This window comes from Mastomys coucha, unplaced genomic scaffold (assembly GCF_008632895.1).
Source record: "Mastomys coucha isolate ucsf_1 unplaced genomic scaffold, UCSF_Mcou_1 pScaffold9, whole genome shotgun sequence".
Lineage (NCBI taxonomy): Eukaryota > Metazoa > Chordata > Mammalia > Rodentia > Muridae > Mastomys > Mastomys coucha.
Genome location: NW_022196915.1, coordinates 102,715,029 through 102,724,551, shown reverse-complemented (window position 1 = coordinate 102,724,551; position 9,523 = coordinate 102,715,029). Strand labels below are relative to the sequence as shown.

At 44.7% G+C, this 9,523-nt stretch overlaps 1 protein-coding gene and 1 long non-coding RNA gene across 2 annotated transcripts in view; one reads left to right on the top strand and one right to left on the bottom strand.

Annotated features, from left to right (window-relative positions):
- The window catches only part of Gpc6 (glypican 6), a 1,049,521-nt gene that overhangs the window by 29,957 nt on the left and 1,010,041 nt on the right, over positions 1-9,523 (bottom strand). The window lies entirely within an intron of this gene.
- Positions 7,506-9,523, top strand: part of LOC116085399 — a 4,660-nt gene continuing 2,642 nt past the window's right edge. Inside the window, exon 1 of the long non-coding RNA XR_004116530.1 lies at positions 7,506-7,921. This is a non-coding gene — a long non-coding RNA (uncharacterized LOC116085399). The remainder of the gene's footprint in view (positions 7,922-9,523) is intronic.

Sequence of the window (9,523 nt, the reverse complement as noted above, 5' to 3'; positions counted from 1 at the left end):
CCCCCCCCCCCGTCTCTTCTGTGATTCTCATCTGCACTGCCTGGATGTTCAAGAGTCTGATAACCCCAAGGCCCTGGTACCCCACAGACCCAGGGACCCCCGAACCAGCTACAGTTTTCCCACATCTCAGATTGAGCTTTCCCACCCTGGAGCGGAGCCGTGTCTCTGTGCTTCCCTACGGCCCAGCACCCACCCGGGGCCTCCCTAGTGGCCGTGCCCTGAGGCAGAACGTGGACCTACAATGACCTCAGCTGTGTATGGTCCAGTCCACCGGCTCACACAGAATGCATTAGGGTGATGAGTGGTAAACTCAGTCCGCTATGAAATCTCTAGCACCAAAGATGAAAGCCAGTCTAACGACCAGCAACCAACCAGTGTAGCTCTGAAGGCTGCAGGCACCAAATACCTTAGTATTCAGTTCTCAGTGCCAGTGTCAGAGATTTTTTTTTTTCCTCAACCTTACTCCTGACCTCCTATCTGTGTCCCCACAGGGATAAGGATCTGATGTCATCTTGGCTCCATCATGAACATCAGTTCATACATTTGATGCAGTGTCCTGATGGCCTAGCCATTCTTTACTAACCCTGAGAAAACGTGTAGATGGATAACATGCACCAGTTACAGGCAGCATTGGGTCCTCACAAGTTAAGATTTTTGAAGTCCTGACCCCAAAGCACCCTAGAATGTCTCATGATTTTGAGGTGAGATCCTGACAGAGGTGAGGAAGTAAAAGTGAGTCAATTTAAATAGACTCTGTGTCAGGAGGGCTGGGTGGAAGGCATGGATGCAGAGAGGGAGTGGGAAGGCATGGGAGGAGACGGCCACTGAAGAGTCCAGGAGCTATCCTTTCCTATAGCCACAGAGGAATGCACGAGCACACACTGGGATATCAGATTGCTTGCTTCCCTGGGTCCCAGTCAGACTCAGACTCAGTGCTGCCTGCATCCGAGTCCGTGCATAGCACACCTCCTCATGATTAGCCTGCAGGCACCTCTGCCCCGTCTCATCCCTATGCTTCCTGAAGTAGGGACAGGCTTGGAAACCTTCTTATCCTCAGGGGTTGAAAATGATGGAGTGACCATTCATCCTGGTTTTCAACTTAGGGGCCTCAGGATGCTAAAGTTATAGGAAAACCCCCTGATAAAGCCCAGGGTGAGTTCGTGATGTCTTCACAACTGTGCTTGATAAATGTTCATCGAGATATTAGTTTCAATTATCCCACTCTGTTATGATTTTATAAACTACATTTCAAACACTACATAGCTGGGGGTCATAGCAAGGGTTGCTGTCACCCACGGGGCTGTCCCTGGCTGTGTGAAGAGCTCTTCATGATGGGGTGTGGGGCTTCCCTGATTTGCTCACTGCGACACATTTTACAATCAGGGCATGTTCTCCCTGGCATTTTGGTAGCTGAACGCTTTCATTGTGCAATTCAAGGAGATAACAGCAAAGGAGCAGCGAGAAATGTAAATGGTGTTTTAACATTCAGCTCGAGCACCGGGCGATTCACCTGCAGCCTGCAAAGTCGAGGCACAGGGCTGAACAAATGGATGCTATTAGCCACGGGGAAAGGACACGCCCGTGATAGGAAAGACCACGCCTGAGCTTTTAAAGGATGCAGGAATGACAGGGGCTTATTCCCAACCTCAGGGAAGTTTTTCAGTTCTCACGTTGTGTAGAAAGACTTATCTACACACTTGTGTTTTGATCTCTGAATAACACATGTCACTGCTCTGCAAGAGCTCCGAGCTATCTGTTTTGTTTTCCTGGAACTTAAGAGCATGACTGTGAGGTGAGCTTTATGTTAGGAGTTCTCCAGAACACTTGCACTGTGGATGGTCATACCAATGACTCATTCCAGGACACAAACTCGGTGCAGACACAGGCCTGTGGTCATTACAGCGGCTCCCTCTCTTCCTTTGCATCCCAGATGAGCATCCTCACAACACTCACAAGGACCAGAGTCCCAGCATCACAGGACAAATGCTGTCATGACAGTATGAAGGCTTTTGCCTATTTGTATTGACATCCTGAAGAATCGGCATGTCATTCCATAGGAACTTGATCCAAATATACACAACTGGGGTTCACAAGAAAACCCAAGCCATCTTTTGGTACTTATCTGGAGTTTATTTTTTGACACTTTGAATTCCTGCCTTTCTAGAGCTGTATCTCTTAGTTTAAGGCTCATAAAAACGTCCATGGAAAGCCGACCCCATTGGAAGACGGTGGAGCCATACCTCCCTCTGCCCTAATGGAACTCCGGAACTCACAGCATAAAGAGCAATGCCAGAAGGAAGAATAATCGGGAAAGCCAGAGACATGTAAAGTCAAGGGATAGATAGAAGAACATTCAGCCTCCTTCATTTGATGAAATGAATCTTAGAAAAAAGCTCATCCAAATGTTGAACTTGAATCTCATGAAATTTCTGACTTAACTTTCAATTTACAGCAGGCACTGAGGTAGAAGAAGAAACTGAACAGGAGCATAAATAAATGATCAGACACATCTGGTGAATGAGACATTACATAAGACAACTGGTCTCAACTCCTCAAAAGAGCACGAGTAAATAAATAAATCAATAAAGGCAGGAAGACTGTTCTAGATGAAAAGAAACTCCACGAAACATCCCAACCAAATGTCACATGGAAGACCTTGCCTCGGTCTTAGATCTGCATCCAGCTGTAAGAGCGTGTTGAGATAATGGGGGAACTTTGAATATAGGAAAGATACAAGTTGAGAATACTGAATTACTGCTAATTTTCTCAAGTGTAGTAATGATCATGAGGCTGTAAGGGAATCTCGTTTAAGAGACTCATACTGAGATATTTGGGGATAAAATGTCCTTATGACTTTTATTTATTTGAAAAGAGCAAACAAAGCCAAAGTCCTCAGTCACAATTGAATCCATTAGAGGAGGATGCTAGCACTGATTTTCTTTGTAGCCATTTCAGAAGTGTGTGAAAAAGTAAAAGCACTGAAGCACTGGGAGGGAGTAAAGTCACTCTGTCAGGAGTGGAGCTGTTAGGAACCTGCCTAGATGTCACTGGCTCAGAGCTCTCATGCCACTGAGCCTCTCAAACCAAGCTGCACAACTTCATCTTGCTAAACTATCGCTGCCATGCCCTGGGCACCACAGGGATGCGCAGGTCTTAAGCAGCTAAAGCTATCTTGTCATGCATTTAGGAAATGGTAGAGGTGAGACATAGTTTCACATGCAGGCTTTGGAATAGCTGCTCTCAACTACCTTGCTCACAGGCATCACCGCTGACAGTACTGGCCTCCAAGCCTCTGGCACTGGGGCAGACTCCTGTGTGTATCTCTGTGGATGCAGGAGTGATATTACAGTGTACCATTAGACACTGGACATTACAGTGTACCATTAGATACTGGATATTACAGTGTGCCATTAGACACTGGACATTACAGTGTACCATTAGACACTGGATATTACAGTGTACCATTAGACACTGGACATTACAGTGTGCCATTAGACACTGGACATTACAGTGTACCATTAGATACTGATAGTGGGAGGCATCTTGCCTTATGTAAGATGGACCAGCCCAGTGTGATCTGGAATCACCCTACTCAGAAAAGCATGCAATTGAAAGCACAATCAGCTATAACTGGCACCATAGAGAGTGAGCTCTTGGGTTAACGGAACTATATTTTCCTCCTTATGTTTAAATGTTTATTCTGAGGCTACAGGTATTTATAGGTCTGCATGTATTTCTGTGCATCACATGCGTGCCTACTGCCCACAGAGCTCAGAAGAGAACATAAGATCCCCTGGGACTGGAGTCTTAGAATGTTGTGAGCCATCATGTGGGTGCTGGGAATTGAGCCTGGATCCCCTAGAACAACCAGTGCTCTTAACTGCTGAACCATCTCGCCAGTCCTCTTCTCAATGGCTTAATTCTTAAATGTGACACCCAGTTGTATATGTTTGTGGGATGCCATGTGATATTTCAATACAGGCTTGCATCTTCTCCTTCTCAAATCAGGGTCAGTTTATGTCTTCAAATACCTGTCATTTCTGTGCGGTGCCTGCAGACACACTTGCTTCCTTAACCTTGCTCTTCAGCATTGCCTCTGCAATGCATGAACTAAAAATAATAAAAATTCTTTGTAACTTCTCACCCTCGGAAGTTTTTGCTTTGCAGGGACACATAGCATATAACCCATGAGTTCAGTAGGGGTATTATATAACTTAGGCATAAACAATTGCAAATATCCAAAGTGTCTGTGATCCTGAACATTTTGCTGATGGAAGTACAAGACCAAAAAAATATATTGACTTCAGTTTAATGAGACAGGAAGTAGAAGACAATTTTCTTCCAGTATGCTGGTGGAGTGAGGAAAAAGAAAAAAAGAGGGAAGAAAAAGCCTTTGCTGCCAGCATTCCCTCATCAAGCGCTTACACCTCTGTATAGGTCAGGGTTCGTGCCAGGATGAGGATATAAAGATGGCTTGTGTATCATGGCTGCCCGCGGATGATGCACAGCGGCTCTGTTTAGTGGGTGTGGATAGACCTGCCACAGACACAGTCCCTGGGAAACGGAAGACTGTGAGAGTCTAGATACCAATTTGTCTGGCAGGCTTTCTGGGGAATACAATATTCCCTTCTAAGCAAGTAAGGCTTTGCTGATATTTCCTCTTTGTGACTGTTGAATTCCACCATGGGAACAATTAGGAAGCAGGATAATTAGTAATTCTATCCAGAGGGCTTAAAGCTAAAAACACAGCACGTCCTCTCGGTTTTCATCCCACAATGATTTTACCCATGTAGAATGGTGGCTTGCAGCCTCTGCTCTCGACTTCAACTGGGCTTGCTAAAGAGCGGCTGGATATTCATGGCTCCCAGGAACATCTGCTCCAGGAGCCAAGACTCAGCAAACAGCACCTAGTGTGCATCAGGTGCTTAATAAATATTTGTTGAGTAAAAGTATACACTAACAGCATTGCCAATTATCTGCTAAGGGGAGTAAGACTTTTAAAAAACCATTGATCATCTGTCAGCTGCCGCCATCCAGACTTTGTTGGAGAATTGCAAAGATGAGGGCAAACTCAGTGAGGTCTTTACTAACTAACAGCAGGAAGGGATCTCAACTGATCCTTCAACCCTCTAAGCCGGATTACAGCGAGAAGTCACTGCAGATGGCGCTGCTGGTGCGACTGATGCATGATCTGGGAGGAGCGTCCCGGGGACCTTAAAGGTGATCAAGAATAGAGCCACTTCCATCTTAAGTTGTCTTTAGGATCCTGCACAGCACTTGAAGTAGCAGTAGCTTCCTTTTGGCCTCGTGAACAGGATATCTGCCATGTTCTCATTGGGATTGCTTTTCACTAACCACTGCTGTCTGCAGTGAGAGTGAGGATTACTTGACAGGGCACGTGTGACTTTGTTCTTCTCGAAGAGATGAGCTCATGGCTGCCTGTCCATTCACCAAGACTCTTGGACCCCTCCCTTCCCCTGGTTCTGCAGTCCTACATTAGTCACTCCTGGACTGAGATCTATTCTCCTAGCTACCTGTTGTAAGCAGCTGACCTCCTGCCCTGTTTACGTATGACTTAAGAGGGATTTCTGGGTGCTTACCTCATTGGTATAAAAACATAATGTAATCAGATGTAAATAATATATACCATATCTTTAGAAAAAAATAGGTGATTAATATTTAAAGGGCTATACACTAAATAATATATAATGAGGGGAAAAACAATGTAAATATTTTATAGGCTGAAGGTCATTTGTTAGCTTTGGAAAACAGTCTGTTTAAAGAAACAAAGGCAGTCTGGCCAGTCCTCTACTTGGGTAAATTAAGAGAAATTCAGTGTATTTAAGCGTCTGTGCAGCTTAGGGATTTACTAATCTAGCTTTGGAGCAGCAACCATGTCTGGACTTACTTTCAGAAAAGAGTCAGCTTGTCTTTCAGTCCTGATTTCTCTACTAACTGCGAAGCCTGCCTCAAGAACCACACCAATGTTTGCCCTTCGGTGATGGAACAGGTTCTGTGGACCTATCTGTCTGCAGCATCTCCAGCCGCCTGGAAACACGTGGAATCTAGATTTCCATTTCCTAAATTGCGGAGAGACACTAATTTTTCCAACAAGGCCAAATATCTATGAGTGAGATAATCTCAGAGAGAAAGTAGGTTTTAGTAATGTTCGGTGAGGAAGCACACTTAACCTTATTTATGTCATCAAGCTCAAGTTCCTGTCTTCTGGTCAGGACTCTTGACATCTTACTCATAGCTCACCATTTTCAACTTTAAGTTTCTTTTTCAGATTGTATGAAACTCTCTGGCATTGCTTTTTGGTGTCTCAGAGTGTCTGTGTCTGTCCTATAATGTTTAAGCTTTATAACACTCTGTAGAGAAATTGTCTGTACCATGTTTCCTTTCAGGAAACTTGCAAATAAGTCTTGGGGGTGGCAGCAGGGACTCTGTTAAATCCGGCCTGTCAGTGAACCTAAAGCAGGCTTTGCCCACATAACACACCCGGCATTCTATTGTGTCCTCAAGTCACAGTGTAACTTAAAAACAGCCCCACATTCTGGGCTTTGCCAGAACTCCCAGGGAACCCACTAACAGTGTCTAGTCTATTGCCGGGTGACATATTTTCTCTCCTGTGGTATGGCACTTGTAGCGTTGCTCCCTAAGGAGACACACACTCGTGCATTTTGTAGGGAAAAATAGGAAGGATAAAAACCCAGGAGGAGGTGAGTGAAGCTTTGATGTTCAAAAAGACAATGCTTAGTTCTGTTGAGCTTCTCAGGGGATCGGGAATTGGATGAAAAGTTTAAAGAGTGAATTATCCCCTCTGGCTTCTGGTTTGGAGTTTCTTAGCTGAATGATCATACTCTACAAAGGGCATGACCCCAAGAAGACAGAGAGGATCTTCATCAGGCAAAACAATGGTCCTCAAAGAGAATTCAACATTGCCAACACCAGAGATACCTTCCTAGGCTGGGCAGGTAATTTTTTTTTCTTGTGGATTAAAAAGAAAAGACAGCAAACATTCACATTTTGTTTGTACCTAAAGTTCTAATTGTGCCTTGTTGCCTGTGATCTCATGTTCCAGACAAGAATGGAGAAAGAGTGCCTGCCACATGTCCTTGAGAAAACGCACAATTGGACCTTGAGCTAACACCAATTAAATTTAACATTCGAGAGAAAAGGGAAATCATTTAGTCCCCACAAATTCAAGCAAAATCAAAGGATCACTTTGCCCAGTAGCCTCTTAATTACAACATGATTTGCTTTTGATGGCTGAAAATTATGAATGACTTCAAAGAGTGGTTTTCTTATTGAATTGTCAAATTTTAAAGCTGAGCTCCTATGTGCCAAAAGTTCTAGAAAATTTGCAGTTTAAGATTTGTCTAGACTCCTTTTAAATGCTTACTATGACATAAACTAGTGTCTGGGGAAAGAAGATTGGCTGTATGAGCTGAAGCACTTCTCTTCCCTCCATTGTTCTAAGCATCTTTAAGGATCTCCTGGCCACAGGCAAAGGGTGAGTCCCTCCCTTCTGCCTGACACTAAAGCCAGGGCCTCAGCGTTCTTGCTTTCCTGCACATTCATGCTCCCTGGCTGGCTCGGTTTCCCTCAGGCACACTCCCTCTGAGCTGTATCTCATCTCGGGTCTGAGTGGCCTCTTTCCTTTCACCCTAGGCTTTGGACAACAGGTCTGTGCTTTGCTAGCTCTGGCCTCGCTCATTTTGTTGACGTGATTGTGGCTGAGTAGACACAGACATCTCCAAGGAGCTGCCATGATCTGTGAATTGTGACAAGAGCAGATTCTAAATTAGGTCATTAGAGATGCGGTCTTCATCATGTAGGACAGGGCGATCTCAGGTGCAGTCTCACACAAAGAGAATGAATTCAATATTTCATCAGCTTTCTGAGGCACACGAATCAGGTTTGTGTTTAAACCCGAGCTGTGCCCCCTCCATTGCTGTAATCATGGAGTGGCATGGGAGGTTCTTTGTGGTTCAAAGAATGGGTTCCTCTATGTCCTACTGCAGCCAACAGGGTCAGAGTCATGAGTGGCACTTTGAATAAGATCAATCTAGGGATTAATTAGGAAACTAATGATTTTGTCAATGTAGAAAGGGCTTGAGAGTTTCGAGCATCTAGTTTTGCTGAAAAATTTTCTTTGCCAACTAGTTCTTCCCCCATGCAACTCTTTCAGAGAGACTTTGGTGACATCCAGGAAATTGAAACAGAGGCCCAATTTCTACTTCTGTATGTGACAGACATAAAAATGATTCTGCTAAGCGCATAACCTCCTGAAGTTACTCTTAAAATATTGAAATTTCATCTTCAGGAAATGAAACCCAGAATATAGCATGCATGTGTGCTAATTAAAAAAGGAGGAAGGTTATGGGGAGATGGCTCAGCTGGCAACACTTGCCTCTAAAGCAAGGCGGCCTGGCTTTGCCTCCCAGAATCCAAATGAGAACCATGGCAGGTACAGTGGCACCCTTGAAACCTCAGTGCCAGGGAGGTGGAGACAGACAGACCCAGGGACGTGCTGGACAGACCCAGGGACGTGCTGGTCAGCACCTCTATCTTAGGTGGTAAGTTCTAAGTCAGCAGAGATACTCTACATCACAGGGGGAGCTTGGTGTTCCTGGGGTGACATCTGAGGTCACCCTCTGTCCTCCAAATGCACCAGCTCCACGTGCACCCGCATACACATAAGTGCATACACATGGTTGCCCTCTGGTCTTCATTTATATACCTACATATGCACACAGACACACACACACACACACACACACACACACACACACACACACACACACACACACGGGGGTGACAGGACATGAGGTATTTATTTTACTTCACATTTGGGTAGCCCCTCAGAATTTGACATTTAGTTCTGAATAACTGAAGCTTTCTTTATCCTCCCACAAGAGATCTGAGCAGTAGGCAGGCACTTGGGCCTACTTCTCTGAAGTGGCAACAGGTGCCTGGAACTGAGCAGGAAACAAGAGATGCCTTTCAGCTCTGCTGAGTGTGGTAGAATGGAGCTCAGCCTTCCTCACTAAGCTCTTATAAACCCAGTTCCACCCACCAACAGGAGCTCACAAAGATGAACACTCAGGGGGAAGCCATTTAGAGGCAGTGTCGAAGAGTATTTGTGGGATCGTAGGTGCAAATCAGGTTTATCTATATTCTAAAGCCACTTAGGGTAGACGAAGGTTGTCCTAAATCTTTTATGGAATAGGCAATAAAAGGAGCATAAATCTCTTTTGGATGCATGGGATTTGATTTATTCCTAACTGTGTAGCCTGGTACTGTGTACAGCATAATAAATGCTACTTTTGTATCAATTCTTTCATTTCTGTGATGCAGCATAAGGTTTTTCTTTATGTGTTGAGCTGGGAACTGGTTTGAGTTTAATTATCAGTGACCTAGGCTTAATGGAATTCTGAGAACAGTAGAATCATGTACTACACACACACACACACACACACACACACACACACACACACGCACATACATGCACACACAT